We start from the raw sequence: 13,298 nt of genomic DNA, 5'->3' as shown, positions 1-13,298 counted from the left end.
GACCCTGGTGTGGTGTAATTGGCCTCAATAGCAACTAAGGCCCTGGTGTGGTGTAGGTGGCCTCAGCCAGCAGCCACAGGCCCTGGTGTGGTGTAAGTGGCCTCAGCCAGCAGCCACAGGCCCTGATGTGGTGTAAGTGGCCCCAGCCGGTCACTCAGGCCCTGGTGTGGTGTAGGTGGCATCAGCTAGCAGCACAAGACATTGGAAAAGAGCCAAAAGCAATGTCGTTAATGTGCCCTCATTAATGGGGAGCTGCTTTTGGTCTTTTAATACACCCCTTCTCTGGATCAAAAGCGGTTCAATGACATGAAAATGAAAGGCTTACAGCACCAGGTATTCCCAGGCAGTCTCCCATCCAAGTACTAACCAAGCCCAGCCCTGCTTAGCTTCCGAGATCAGACGAGGTCGGGCGTGCTCAGGGTGGTATGGCCGTAAGCTGCTGGCCCCAGCACAATGTCTCAATTTATGGATTCAAGTGATTAGGTGGCAAGTACCTGAAGTTACGAAGACAATCCTATAACCATACCTGCATGTTTGCATAATACCCTAACCCAAAGGCTCAGTTTGGCATTTATCCAACAGCACAGGCCCTGGATTGTTGAAGATGGCCTCAAGAACCAGCACAGGACCTGGTGTGTTTTACATGGCCACAGCAAGCAGCACAGGGCCTGGTTTGGTGAAGATGGCCTCAGCAAGCAGCCACAGGCCCTGGTTTGGTGTAAGTGGCCTCAGCCAGCAGCCACAGGCCCTGGTGTGTTGTAAGTGGCCTCAGCCAGCAGCCACAGGCCCTGGTGTGGTCTAAGTGGCCTCAGCCAGTGCCACAGGCCCTGGTGTGGTGTAAGTGGCCTGAGCAAGAGCCACAGGCCCTGGTGTGGTGTAAGTGGCCTCAGCCAGCAGCCACAGGCCCTGGTGTGGTGTAAGTGGCCTCAGCCAGCAGCCACAGGCCCTGGTGTGGTGTAAGTGGCCTCAGCCAGTGCCACAGGCCCTGGTGTGGTGTAAGTGGCCTGAGCAAGAGCCACAGACCCTGGTGTGGTGTAATTGGCCTCAATAGCAACTAATGCCCTGGTGTGGTGTAGGTGGCCTCAGCCAGCAGCCACAGGCCCTGGTGTGGTGTAAGTGGCCTCAGCCAGCAGCCACAGGCCCTGGTGTGGTGTAAGTGGCCTCAGCCAGAGCCACAGGCCCTGATGTGGTGTAAGTGGCCTGAGCAAGAGCCACAGGCCCTGGTGTGGTGTAAGTGGCCTGAGCAAGAGCCACAGGCCCTGGTGTGTTGTAAGTGGCCTCAGCCAGCAGCCACAGGCCCTGGTGTGGTGTAGGTGGCCTCAGCCAGAAGCCACAGGCCCTGGTGTGGTGTAAGTGGCCTGAGCAAGTGCCACAGGCCCTGGTGTGGTGTAATTGGCCTCAATAGCAACTAAGGCCCTGGTGTGGTGTAGGTGGCCTCAGCCAGCAGCCACAGGCCCTGGTGTGGTGTAAGTGGCCTCAGCCAGCAGCCACAGGCCCTGATGTGGTGTAAGTGGCCCCAGCCGGTCACTCAGGCCCTGGTGTGGTGTAGGTGGCATCAGCTAGCAGCACAAGACATTGGAAAACAGCCAAAAGCAATGTCGTTAATGTGCCCTCATTAATGGGGAGCTGCTTTTGGTCTTTTAATACACCCCTTCTCTGGATCAAAAGCGGTTCAATGACATGAAAATGAAAGGCTTACAGCACCAGGTATTCCAAGGCAGTCTCCCATCCGAGTACTAACCAAGCCCAGCCCTGCTTAGCTTCCGAGATCAGATGAGGTCGGGCGTGCTCAGGGTGGTATGGCCGTAAGCTGCTGGCCCCAGCACAATGTCTCAATTTATGGATTCAAGTGATTAGGTGGCAAGTACCTGAAGTTACGAAGACAATCCTATAACCATACCTGCATGTTTGCATAATACCCTAACCCAAAGGCTTAGTTTGGCATTTATCCAACAGCACAGGCCCTGGATTGTTGAAGATGGCCTCAGGAACCAGCACAGGGCCTGGTGTGTTGTACATGGCCACAGCTAGCAGCAGAGGGCCAGGTTTGGTGAAGATGGCCTCGGCCAGAAGCGCAGGGCCTGGTGTGATGTGAGTGGCCTGAGCAAGAGCCACAGACCCTGGTGTGGTGTAATTGGCCTCAATAGCAACTAAGGCCCTGGTGTGGTGTAACTGGCCTCAGCCAGCAGCCACAGGCCCTGGTGTGGTGTAAGTGGCCTCAGCCAGAGCCACAGGCCCTGATGTGGTGTAAGTGGCCCCAGCCGGTCACTCAGGCCCTGGATTGTTGAAGATGGCCTCAGGAACCAGCACAGGGCCTGGTGTGTTGTACATGGCCACAGCAAGCAGCACAGGGCCTGGTTTGGTGAAGATGGCCTCGGCCAGAAGCGCAGGGCCTGGTGTGATGTGAGTGGCCTGAGCAAGAGCCACAGGCCCTGGTGTGGTGTAAGTGGCCTCAGCCAGCAGCCACAGGCCCTGGTGTGGTGTAAGTCGCCTCAGCCAGAAGCCACAGGCACTGGTGTGGTGTAAGTGGCCTCAGCCAGCAGCAAAAGGGCCCTGGTGTGGTGTAAGTCGCCTCAGCCAGCAGCCACAGGCCCTGGTGTGGTGTAGGTGGCCTCAGCCAGCAGCCACAGGCTCTGGTGTGGTGTAACTGGCCTCAGCCAGCAGCCACAGGCCCTGGTGTGGTGTAAGTGGCCTCAGCCAGAGCCACAGGCCCTGATGTGGTGTAAGTGGCCCCAGCCGGTCACTCAGGCCCTGGTGTGGTGTAGGTGGCATCAGCTAGCAGCACAAGACATTGGAAAAGAGCCAAAAGCAGTGTTGTTAATGTGCCCTCATTAATGGGCAGATGCTTTTGGTCTTTTAATACACCCCTTCTCTGGATCAAAAGCGGTTCAATGACATGAAAAGGAAAGGCTTACAGCACCAGGTATTCCCAGGCAGTCTCCCATCCAAGTACTAACCAAGCCCAGCCCTGCTTAGCTTCCGAGATCAGACGAGGTCGGGCGTGCTCAGGGTGGTATGGCCGTAAGCTGCTGGCCCCAGCACAATGTCTCAATTTATGGATTCAAGTGATTAGGTGGCAAGTACCTGAAGTTACGAAGACAATCCTATAACCATACCTGCATGTTTGCATAATACCCTAACCCAAAGGCTCAGTTTGGCATTTATCCAACAGCACAGGCCCTGGATTGTTGAAGATGGCCTCAGGAACCAGCACAGGGCCTGGTGTGTTGTACATGGCCACAGCAAGCAGCACAGGGCCTGGTTTGGTGAAGATGGCCTCGGCCAGAAGCGCAGGGCCTGGTGTGATGTGAGTGGCCTGAGCAAGAGCCACAGGCCCTGGTGTGGTGTAAGTGGCCTCAGCCAGCAGCCACAGGCCCTGGTGTGGTGTAAGTCGCCTCAGCCAGAAGCCACAGGCACTGGTGTGGTGTAAGTGGCCTCAGCCAGCAGCAAAAGGGCCCTGGTGTGGTGTAAGTCGCCTCAGTCAGCAGCCACAGGCCCTGGTGTGGTGTAGGTGGCCTCAGCCAGCAGCCACAGGCCCTGGTGTGGTGTACGTGGCCTCAGCCAGCAGCCACAGGCCCTGGTGTGGTGTAAGTGGCCTCAGCCAGCAGCCACAGGCCCTGGTGTGGTGTAAGTGGCCTCAGCCAGTGCCACAGGCCCTGGTGTGGTGTAAGTGGCCTGAGCAAGAGCCACAGACCCTGGTGTGGTGTAATTGGCCTCAATAGCAACTAATGCCCTGGTGTGGTGTAGGTGGCCTCAGCCAGCAGCCACAGGCCCTGGTGTGGTGTAAGTGGCCTCAGCCAGCAGCCACAGGCCCTGGTGTGGTGTAAGTGGCCTCAGCCAGAGCCACAGGCCCTGATGTGGTGTAAGTGGCCTGAGCAAGAGCCACAGGCCCTGGTGTGGTGTAAGTGGCCTGAGCAAGAGCCACAGGCCCTGGTGTGTTGTAAGTGGCCTCAGCCAGCAGCCACAGGCCCTGGTGTGGTGTAGGTGGCCTCAGCCAGAAGCCACAGGCCCTGGTGTGGTGTAAGTGGCCTGAGCAAGTGCCACAGGCCCTGGTGTGGTGTAATTGGCCTCAATAGCAACTAAGGCCCTGGTGTGGTGTAGGTGGCCTCAGCCAGCAGCCACAGGCCCTGGTGTGGTGTAAGTGGCCTCAGCCAGCAGCCACAGGCCCTGATGTGGTGTAAGTGGCCCCAGCCGGTCACTCAGGCCCTGGTGTGGTGTAGGTGGCATCAGCTAGCAGCACAAGACATTGGAAAACAGCCAAAAGCAATGTCGTTAATGTGCCCTCATTAATGGGGAGCTGCTTTTGGTCTTTTAATACACCCCTTCTCTGGATCAAAAGCGGTTCAATGACATGAAAATGAAAGGCTTACAGCACCAGATATTCCCAGGCAGTCTCCCATCCAAGTACTAACCAAGCCCAGCCCTGCTTAGCTTCCGAGATCAGACGAGGTCGGGCGTGCTCAGGGTGGTATGGCCGTAAGCTGCTGGCCGTAAGCTGCTGGCGCCAGCACAATGTCTCAATTTATGGATTCAAGTGATTAGGTGGCAAGTACCTGAAGTTACGAAGACAATCCTATAACCATACCTGCATGTTTGCATAATACCCTAACCCAAAGGCTCAGTTTGGCATTTATCCAACAGCACAGGCCCTGGATTGTTGAAGATGGCCTCAGGAACCAGCACAGGGCCTGGTGTATTGTACATGGCCACAGCAAGCAGCACAGGGCCTGGTTTGGTGAAGATGGCCTCGGCCAGAAGCACAGGGCCTGGTGTGATATGAGTGGCCTGAGCAAGAGCCACAGACCCTGGTGTGGTGTAATTGGCCTCAATAGCAACTAAGGCCCTGGTGTGGTGTAGGTGGCCTCAGCCAGCAGCCACAGGCCCTGGTGTGGTGTAAGTGGCCTGAGCAAGAGCCACAGGCCCTGGTGTGGTGTAAGTGGTCTCAGCCAGCAGCCACAGGCCCTGGTGTGGTGTAGGTGGCCTCAGCCAGCAGCCACAGGCCCTTGTGTGGTGTAAGTGGCCTCAGCCAGCAGCCACAGGCCCTGGTGTGGTGTAAGTGGCCTCAGCCAGTGTCACAGGCCCTGGTGTGGTGTAATTGGCCTGAGCAAGAGCCACAGACCCTGGTGTGGTGTAATTGGCCTCAATAGCAAATAAGGCCCTGGTGTGGTGTAAGTGGCCTGAGCAAGAGCCACAGGGCCTGGTTTGGTGAAGATGGCCTCGGCCAGAAGCGCAGGGCCTGGTGTGATGTGAGTGGCCTGAGCAAGAGCCACAGGCCCTGGTGTGGTGTAAGTGGCCTCAGCCAGCAGCCACAGGCCCTGGTGTGGTGTACGTGGCCTCAGCCAGCAGCCACAGGCCCTGGTGTGGTGTAAGTGGCCTGAGCAAGAGCCACAGGCCCTGGTTTGGTGTAAGTGGCCTCAGCCAGCAGCCACAGGCCCTGGTGTGTTGTAAGTGGCCTCAGCCAGCAGCCACAGGCCCTGGTGTGGTGTAAGTGGCCTGAGCAAGAGCCACAGGCCCTGGTTTGGTGTAAGTGGCCTCAGCCAGCAGCCACAGGCCCTGGTGTGTTGTAAGTGGCCTCAGCCAGCAGCCACAGGCCCTGGTGTGGTCTAAGTGGCCTCAGCCAGTGCCACAGGCCCTGGTGTGGTGTAAGTGGCCTGAGCAAGAGCCACAGGCCCTGGTGTGGTGTAAGTGGCCTGAGCAAGTGCCACAGGCCCTGGTGTGGTGTAAGTGGCCTAAGCCAGAGCCACAGGCCCTGGTGTGGTGTAAGTGGCCTCAATAGCAAATAAGGCCCTGGTGTGGTGTAAGTGGCCTGAGCAAGAGCCACAGGGCCTGGTTTGGTGAAGATGGCCTCAGCCAGAAGCGCAGGGCCTGGTGTGATGTGAGTGGCCTGAGCAAGAGCCACAGGCCCTGGTGTGGTGTAAGTGGCCTCAGCCAGCAGCCACAGGCCCTGGTGTGGTGTAAGTCGCCTCAGCCAGAAGCCACAGGCACTGGTGTGGTGTAAGTGGCCTCAGCCAGCAGCAAAAGGGCCCTGGTGTGGTGTAAGTCGCCTCAGTCAGCAGCCACAGGCCCTGGTGTGGTGTAGGTGGCCTCAGCCAGCAGCCACAGGTCCTGGTGTGGTGTAAGTGGCCTCAGCCAGCAGCCACAGGCCCTGGTGTGGTGTAAGTGGCCTCAGCCAACAGCCACAGGCCCTGATGTGGTGTAAGTGGCCTCAGCCAGTGCCACAGGCCCTGGTGTGGTGTAAGTGGCCTGAGCAAGAGCCACAGACCCTGGTGTGGTGTAATTGGCCTCAATAGCAACTAATGCCCTGGTGTGGTGTAGGTGGCCTCAGCCAGCAGCCACAGGCCCTGGTGCGGTGTAAGTGGCCTCAGCCAGCAGCCACAGGCCCTGGTGTGGTGTAAGTGGCCTCAGCCAGTGCCACAGGCCCTGGTGTGGTGTAAGTGGCCTGAGCAAGAGCCACAGACCCTGGTGTGGTGTAATTGGCCTCAATAGCAACTAAGGCCCTGGTGTGGTGTAGGTGGCCTCAGCCAGAGCCACAGGCCCTGATGTGGTGTAAGTGGCCCCAGCCGGTCACTCAGGCCCTGGTGTGGTGTAAGTGGCCTGAGCAAGAGCCACAGACCCTGGTGTGGTGTAATTGGCCTCAATAGCAACTAAGGCCCTGGTGTGGTGTAGGTGGCCTCAGCCAGAGCCACAGGCCCTGGTGTGGTGTAAGTGGCCTCAGCCAGTGCCACAGGCCCTGGTGTGGTGTAAGTGGCCTGAGCAAGAGCCACAGACCCTGGTGTGGTGTAATTGGCCTCAATAGCAACTAAGGCCCTGGTGTGGTGTAGGTGGCCTCAGCCAGCAGCCACAGGCCCTGGTGTGGTGTAAGTGGCCTCAGCCAGCAGCCACAGGCCCTGATGTGGTGTAAGTGGCCCCAGCCGGTCACTCAGGCCCTGGTGTGGTGTAGGTGGCATCAGCTAGCAGCACAAGACATTGGAAAACAGCCAAAAGCAATGTCGTTAATGTGCCCTCATTAATGGGGAGCTGCTTTTGGTCTTTTAATACACCCCTTCTCTGGATCAAAAGCGGTTCAATGACATGAAAATGAAAGGCTTACAGCACCAGGTATTCCCAGGCAGTCTCCCATCCAAGTACTAACCAAGCCCAGCCCTGCTTAGCTTCCGAGATCAGACGAGGTCGGGCGTGCTCAGGGTGGTATGGCCGTAAGCTGCTGGCCCCAGCACAATGTCTCAATTTATGGATTCAAGTGATTAGGTGGCAAGTACCTGAAGTTACGAAGACAATCCTATAACCATACCTGCATGTTTGCATAATACCCTAACCCAAAGGCTCAGTTTGGCATTTATCCAACAGCACAGGCCCTGGATTGTTGAAGATGGCCTCAAGAACCAGCACAGGACCTGGTGTGTTTTACATGGCCACAGCAAGCAGCACAGGGCCTGGTTTGGTGAAGATGGCCTCAGCAAGCAGCCACAGGCCCTGGTTTGGTGTAAGTGGCCTCAGCCAGCAGCCACAGGCCCTGGTGTGTTGTAAGTGGCCTCAGCCAGCAGCCACAGGCCCTGGTGTGGTGTAGGTGGCCTCAGCCAGCAGCCACAGGCCCTTGTGTGGTGTAAGTGGCCTCAGCCAGCAGCCACAGGCCCTGGTGTGGTGTAAGTGGCCTCAGCCAGTGCCACAGGCCCTGGTGTGGTGTAAGTGGCCTGAGCAAGAGCCACAGACCCTGGTGTGGTGTAATTGGCCTCAATAGCAACTAAGGCCCTGGTGTGGTGTAGGTGGCCTCAGCCAGCAGCCACAGGCCCTGGTGTGGTGTAAGTGGCCTCAGCCAGAGCCACAGGCCCTGATGTGGTGTAAGTGGCCCCAGCCGGTCACTCAGGCCCTGGTGTGGTGTAGGTGGCATCAGCTAGCAGCACAAGACATTGGAAAAGAGCCAAAAGCAATGTCGTTAATGTGCCCTCATTAATGGGCAGCTGCTTTTGGTCTTTTAATACACCCCTTCTCTGGATCAAAAGCGGTTCAATGACATGAAAATGAAAGGCTTACAGCACCAGGTATTCCAAGGCAGTCTCCCATCCGAGTACTAACCAAGCCCAGCCCTGCTTAGCTTCCGAGATCAGATGAGGTCGGGCGTGCTCAGGGTGGTATGGCCGTAAGCTGCTGGCCCCAGCACAATGTCTCAATTTATGGATTCAAGTGATTAGGTGGCAAGTACCTGAAGTTACGAAGACAATCCTATAACCATACCTGCATGTTTGCATAATACCCTAACCCAAAGGCTTAGTTTGGCATTTATCCAACAGCACAGGCCCTGGATTGTTGAAGATGGCCTCAGGAACCAGCACAGGGCCTGGTGTGTTGTACATGGCCACAGCTAGCAGCAGAGGGCCAGGTTTGGTGAAGATGGCCTCGGCCAGAAGCGCAGGGCCTGGTGTGATGTGAGTGGCCTGAGCAAGAGCCACAGACCCTGGTGTGGTGTAATTGGCCTCAATAGCAACTAAGGCCCTGGTGTGGTGTAACTGGCCTCAGCCAGCAGCCACAGGCCCTGGTGTGGTGTAAGTGGCCTCAGCCAGAGCCACAGGCCCTGATGTGGTGTAAGTGGCCCCAGCCGGTCACTCAGGCCCTGGATTGTTGAAGATGGCCTCAGGAACCAGCACAGGGCCTGGTGTGTTGTACATGGCCACAGCAAGCAGCACAGGGCCTGGTTTGGTGAAGATGGCCTCGGCCAGAAGCGCAGGGCCTGGTGTGATGTGAGTGGCCTGAGCAAGAGCCACAGGCCCTGGTGTGGTGTAAGTGGCCTCAGCCAGCAGCCACAGGCCCTGGTGTGGTGTAAGTCGCCTCAGCCAGAAGCCACAGGCACTGGTGTGGTGTAAGTGGCCTCAGCCAGCAGCAAAAGGGCCCTGGTGTGGTGTAAGTCGCCTCAGCCAGCAGCCACAGGCCCTGGTGTGGTGTAGGTGGCCTCAGCCAGCAGCCACAGGCTCTGGTGTGGTGTAACTGGCCTCAGCCAGCAGCCACAGGCCCTGGTGTGGTGTAAGTGGCCTCAGCCAGAGCCACAGGCCCTGATGTGGTGTAAGTGGCCCCAGCCGGTCACTCAGGCCCTGGTGTGGTGTAGGTGGCATCAGCTAGCAGCACAAGACATTGGAAAAGAGCCAAAAGCAGTGTTGTTAATGTGCCCTCATTAATGGGCAGATGCTTTTGGTCTTTTAATACACCCCTTCTCTGGATCAAAAGCGGTTCAATGACATGAAAAGGAAAGGCTTACAGCACCAGGTATTCCCAGGCAGTCTCCCATCCAAGTACTAACCAAGCCCAGCCCTGCTTAGCTTCCGAGATCAGACGAGGTCGGGCGTGCTCAGGGTGGTATGGCCGTAAGCTGCTGGCCCCAGCACAATGTCTCAATTTATGGATTCAAGTGATTAGGTGGCAAGTACCTGAAGTTACGAAGACAATCCTATAACCATACCTGCATGTTTGCATAATACCCTAACCCAAAGGCTCAGTTTGGCATTTATCCAACAGCACAGGCCCTGGATTGTTGAAGATGGCCTCAGGAACCAGCACAGGGCCTGGTGTGTTGTACATGGCCACAGCAAGCAGCACAGGGCCTGGTTTGGTGAAGATGGCCTCGGCCAGAAGCGCAGGGCCTGGTGTGATGTGAGTGGCCTGAGCAAGAGCCACAGGCCCTGGTGTGGTGTAAGTGGCCTCAGCCAGCAGCCACAGGCCCTGGTGTGGTGTAAGTCGCCTCAGCCAGAAGCCACAGGCACTGGTGTGGTGTAAGTGGCCTCAGCCAGCAGCAAAAGGGCCCTGGTGTGGTGTAAGTCGCCTCAGTCAGCAGCCACAGGCCCTGGTGTGGTGTAGGTGGCCTCAGCCAGCAGCCACAGGCCCTGGTGTGGTGTACGTGGCCTCAGCCAGCAGCCACAGGCCCTGGTGTGGTGTAAGTGGCCTCAGCCAGCAGCCACAGGCCCTGGTGTGGTGTAAGTGGCCTCAGCCAGTGCCACAGGCCCTGGTGTGGTGTAAGTGGCCTGAGCAAGAGCCACAGACCCTGGTGTGGTGTAATTGGCCTCAATAGCAACTAATGCCCTGGTGTGGTGTAGGTGGCCTCAGCCAGCAGCCACAGGCCCTGGTGTGGTGTAAGTGGCCTCAGCCAGCAGCCACAGGCCCTGGTGTGGTGTAAGTGGCCTCAGCCAGAGCCACAGGCCCTGATGTGGTGTAAGTGGCCTGAGCAAGAGCCACAGGCCCTGGTGTGGTGTAAGTGGCCTGAGCAAGAGCCACAGGCCCTGGTGTGTTGTAAGTGGCCTCAGCCAGCAGCCACAGGCCCTGGTGTGGTGTAGGTGGCCTCAGCCAGAAGCCACAGGCCCTGGTGTGGTGTAAGTGGCCTGAGCAAGTGCCACAGGCCCTGGTGTGGTGTAATTGGCCTCAATAGCAACTAAGGCCCTGGTGTGGTGTAGGTGGCCTCAGCCAGCAGCCACAGGCCCTGGTGTGGTGTAAGTGGCCTCAGCCAGCAGCCACAGGCCCTGATGTGGTGTAAGTGGCCCCAGCCGGTCACTCAGGCCCTGGTGTGGTGTAGGTGGCATCAGCTAGCAGCACAAGACATTGGAAAACAGCCAAAAGCAATGTCGTTAATGTGCCCTCATTAATGGGGAGCTGCTTTTGGTCTTTTAATACACCCCTTCTCTGGATCAAAAGCGGTTCAATGACATGAAAATGAAAGGCTTACAGCACCAGATATTCCCAGGCAGTCTCCCATCCAAGTACTAACCAAGCCCAGCCCTGCTTAGCTTACGAGATCAGACGAGGTCGGGCGTGCTCAGGGTGGTATGGCCGTAAGATGCTGGCCCCAGCACAATGTCTCAATTTATGGATTCAAGTGATTAGGTGGCAAGTACCTGAAGTTACGAAGACAATCCTATAACCATACCTGCATGTTTGCATAATACCCTAACCCAAAGGCTCAGTTTGGCATTTATCCAACAGCACAGGCCCTGGATTGTTGAAGATGGCCACAGCAAGCAGCACAGGGCCTGGTTTGGTGAAGATGGCCTCGGCCAGAAGCGCAGGGCCTGGTGTGATGTGAGTGGCCTGAGCAAGAGCCACAGGCCCTGGTGTGGTGTAAGTGGCCTCAGCCAGCAGCCACAGGCCCTGGTGTGGTGTAAGTCGCCTCAGCCAGAAGCCACAGGCACTGGTGTGGTGTAAGTGGCCTCAGCCAGCAGCAAAAGGGCCCTGGTGTGGTGTAAGTCGCCTCAGTCAACAGCCACAGGCCCTGGTGTGGTGTAGGTGGCCTCAGCCAGCAGCCACAGGCCCTGGTGTGGTGTAAGTGGCCTCAGCCAGCAGCCACAGGCCCTGGTGTGGTGTAAGTGGCCTCAGCCAGCAGCCACAGGCCCTGGTGTGGTGTAAGTGGCCTCAGCCAGTGCCACAGGCCCTGGTGTGGTGTAAGTGGCCTGAGCAAGAGCCACAGACCCTGGTGTGGTGTAATTGGCCTCAATAGCAACTAATGCCCTGGTGTGGTGTAGGTGGCCTCAGCCAGCAGCCACAGGCCCTGGTGTGGTGTAAGTGGCCTCAGCCAGCAGCCACAGGCCCTGGTGTGGTGTAAGTGGCCTCAGCCAGAGCCACAGGCCCTGATGTGGTGTAAGTGGCCCCAGCCGGTCACTCAGGCCCTTGTGTGGTGTAGGTTGCATCAGCTAGCAGCACAAGACATTGGAAAAGAGCCAAAAGCAATGTCGTTAATGTGCCCTCATTAATGGGCAGATGCTTTTGGTCTTTTAATACACCCCTTCTCTGGATCAAAAGCGGTTCAATGACATGAAAATGAAAGGCTTACAGCACCAGGTATTCCCAGGCAGTCTCCCATCCAAGTACTAACCAAGCCCAGCCCTGCTTAGCTTCCGAGATCAGACGAGGTCGGGCGTGCTCAGGGTGGTATGGCCGTAAGCTGCTGGCCGTAAGCTGCTGGCGCCAGCACAATGTCTCAATTTATGGATTCAAGTGATTAGGTGGCAAGTACCTGAAGTTACGAAGACAATCCTATAACCATACCTGCATGTTTGCATAATACCCTAACCCAAAGGCTCAGTTTGGCATTTATCCAACAGCACAGGCCCTGGATTGTTGAAGATGGCCTCAGGAACCAGCACAGGGCCTGGTGTATTGTACATGGCCACAGCAAGCAGCACAGGGCCTGGTTTGGTGAAGATGGCCTCGGCCAGAAGCACAGGGCCTGGTGTGATATGAGTGGCCTGAGCAAGAGCCACAGACCCTGGTGTGGTGTAATTGGCCTCAATAGCAACTAAGGCCCTGGTGTGGTGTAGGTGGCCTCAGCCAGCAGCCACAGGCCCTGGTGTGGTGTAAGTGGCCTCAGCCAGAGCCACAGGCCCTGATGTGGTGTAAGTGGCCCCAGCCGGTCACTCAGGCCCTGGTGTGGTGTAGGTGGCATCAGCTAGCAGCACAAGACATTGGAAAAGAGCCAAAAGCAGTGTTGTTAATGTGCCCTCATTAATGGGCAGATGCTTTTGGTCTTTTAATACACCCCTTCTCTGGATCAAAAGCGGTTCAATGACATGAAAAGGAAAGGCTTACAGCACCAGGTATTCCCAGGCAGTCTCCCATCCAAGTACTAACCAAGCCCAGCCCTGCTTAGCTTCCGAGATCAGACGAGGTCGGGCGTGCTCAGGGTGGTATGGCCGTAAGCTGCTGGCCCCAGCACAATGTCTCAATTTATGGATTCAAGTGATTAGGTGGCAAGTACCTGAAGTTACGAAGACAATCCTATAACCATACCTGCATGTTTGCATAATACCCTAACCCAAAGGCTCAGTTTGGCATTTATCCAACAGCACAGGCCCTGGATTGTTGAAGATGGCCTCAGGAACCAGCACAGGGCCTGGTGTGTTGTACATGGCCACAGCAAGCAGCACAGGGCCTGGTTTGGTGAAGATGGCCTCGGCCAGAAGCGCAGGGCCTGGTGTGATGTGAGTGGCCTGAGCAAGAGCCACAGGCCCTGGTGTGGTGTAAGTGGCCTCAGCCAGCAGCCACAGGCCCTGGTGTGGTGTAAGTCGCCTCAGCCAGAAGCCACAGGCACTGGTGTGGTGTAAGTGGCCTCAGCCAGCAGCAAAAGGGCCCTGGTGTGGTGTAAGTCGCCTCAGTCAGCAGCCACAGGCCCTGGTGTGGTGTAGGTGGCCTCAGCCAGCAGCCACAGGCCCTGGTGTGGTGTACGTGGCCTCAGCCAGCAGCCACAGGCCCTGGTGTGGTGTAAGTGGCCTCAGCCAGCAGCCACAGGCCCTGGTGTGGTGTAAGTGGCCTCAGCCAGTGCCACAGGC

General features: G+C 57.2%; 9 non-coding genes and 1 pseudogene across 9 annotated transcripts; all 10 read right to left on the bottom strand.

Moving 5' to 3' along the window:
- Positions 1-318: 318 nt before the first annotated feature.
- Positions 319-437, bottom strand: LOC146637214 (5S ribosomal RNA). The gene has a single exon (XR_014905806.1). It is a non-coding gene; the product is annotated as a 5S ribosomal RNA (ribosomal RNA).
- Positions 438-1,692: 1,255 nt separating this feature from the next.
- LOC146637213 (5S ribosomal RNA) lies at positions 1,693-1,811 on the bottom strand. The gene has a single exon (XR_014905619.1). It is a non-coding gene; the product is annotated as a 5S ribosomal RNA (ribosomal RNA).
- A 1,097-nt stretch (positions 1,812-2,908) lies between these two features.
- Positions 2,909-3,027, bottom strand: LOC146637212 (5S ribosomal RNA). The gene has a single exon (XR_014905805.1). It is a non-coding gene; the product is annotated as a 5S ribosomal RNA (ribosomal RNA).
- Positions 3,028-4,363: 1,336 nt separating this feature from the next.
- On the bottom strand, positions 4,364-4,482 carry LOC146637211 (5S ribosomal RNA). The gene has a single exon (XR_014905568.1). It is a non-coding gene; the product is annotated as a 5S ribosomal RNA (ribosomal RNA).
- Positions 4,483-7,083: 2,601 nt separating this feature from the next.
- On the bottom strand, positions 7,084-7,202 carry LOC146637210 (5S ribosomal RNA). Its single transcript, XR_014905803.1, has one exon. It is a non-coding gene; the product is annotated as a 5S ribosomal RNA (ribosomal RNA).
- Positions 7,203-8,024: 822 nt separating this feature from the next.
- On the bottom strand, positions 8,025-8,143 carry LOC146637209 (5S ribosomal RNA). The gene has a single exon (XR_014905618.1). It is a non-coding gene; the product is annotated as a 5S ribosomal RNA (ribosomal RNA).
- Positions 8,144-9,240: 1,097 nt separating this feature from the next.
- Positions 9,241-9,359, bottom strand: LOC146637208 (5S ribosomal RNA). Its single transcript, XR_014905802.1, has one exon. It is a non-coding gene; the product is annotated as a 5S ribosomal RNA (ribosomal RNA).
- A 1,336-nt stretch (positions 9,360-10,695) lies between these two features.
- LOC146637207 (5S ribosomal RNA) lies at positions 10,696-10,814 on the bottom strand (annotated as a pseudogene).
- Positions 10,815-11,796: 982 nt separating this feature from the next.
- On the bottom strand, positions 11,797-11,915 carry LOC146637206 (5S ribosomal RNA). The gene has a single exon (XR_014905801.1). It is a non-coding gene; the product is annotated as a 5S ribosomal RNA (ribosomal RNA).
- A 636-nt stretch (positions 11,916-12,551) lies between these two features.
- LOC146637205 (5S ribosomal RNA) lies at positions 12,552-12,670 on the bottom strand. Its single transcript, XR_014905800.1, has one exon. It is a non-coding gene; the product is annotated as a 5S ribosomal RNA (ribosomal RNA).
- Positions 12,671-13,298: the final 628 nt, after the last annotated feature.

This window comes from Diplotaxodon limnothrissa, linkage group LG3 (assembly GCF_057381915.1).
Source record: "Diplotaxodon limnothrissa isolate DT_005_m linkage group LG3, D_limnothrissa_male_GT1.1, whole genome shotgun sequence".
Taxonomy (NCBI): Eukaryota; Metazoa; Chordata; class Actinopteri; order Cichliformes; family Cichlidae; genus Diplotaxodon; species Diplotaxodon limnothrissa.
The sequence above is the reverse complement of the archived record's forward strand: the minus strand, read 5'-3'. Positions and strand labels throughout refer to the sequence as shown.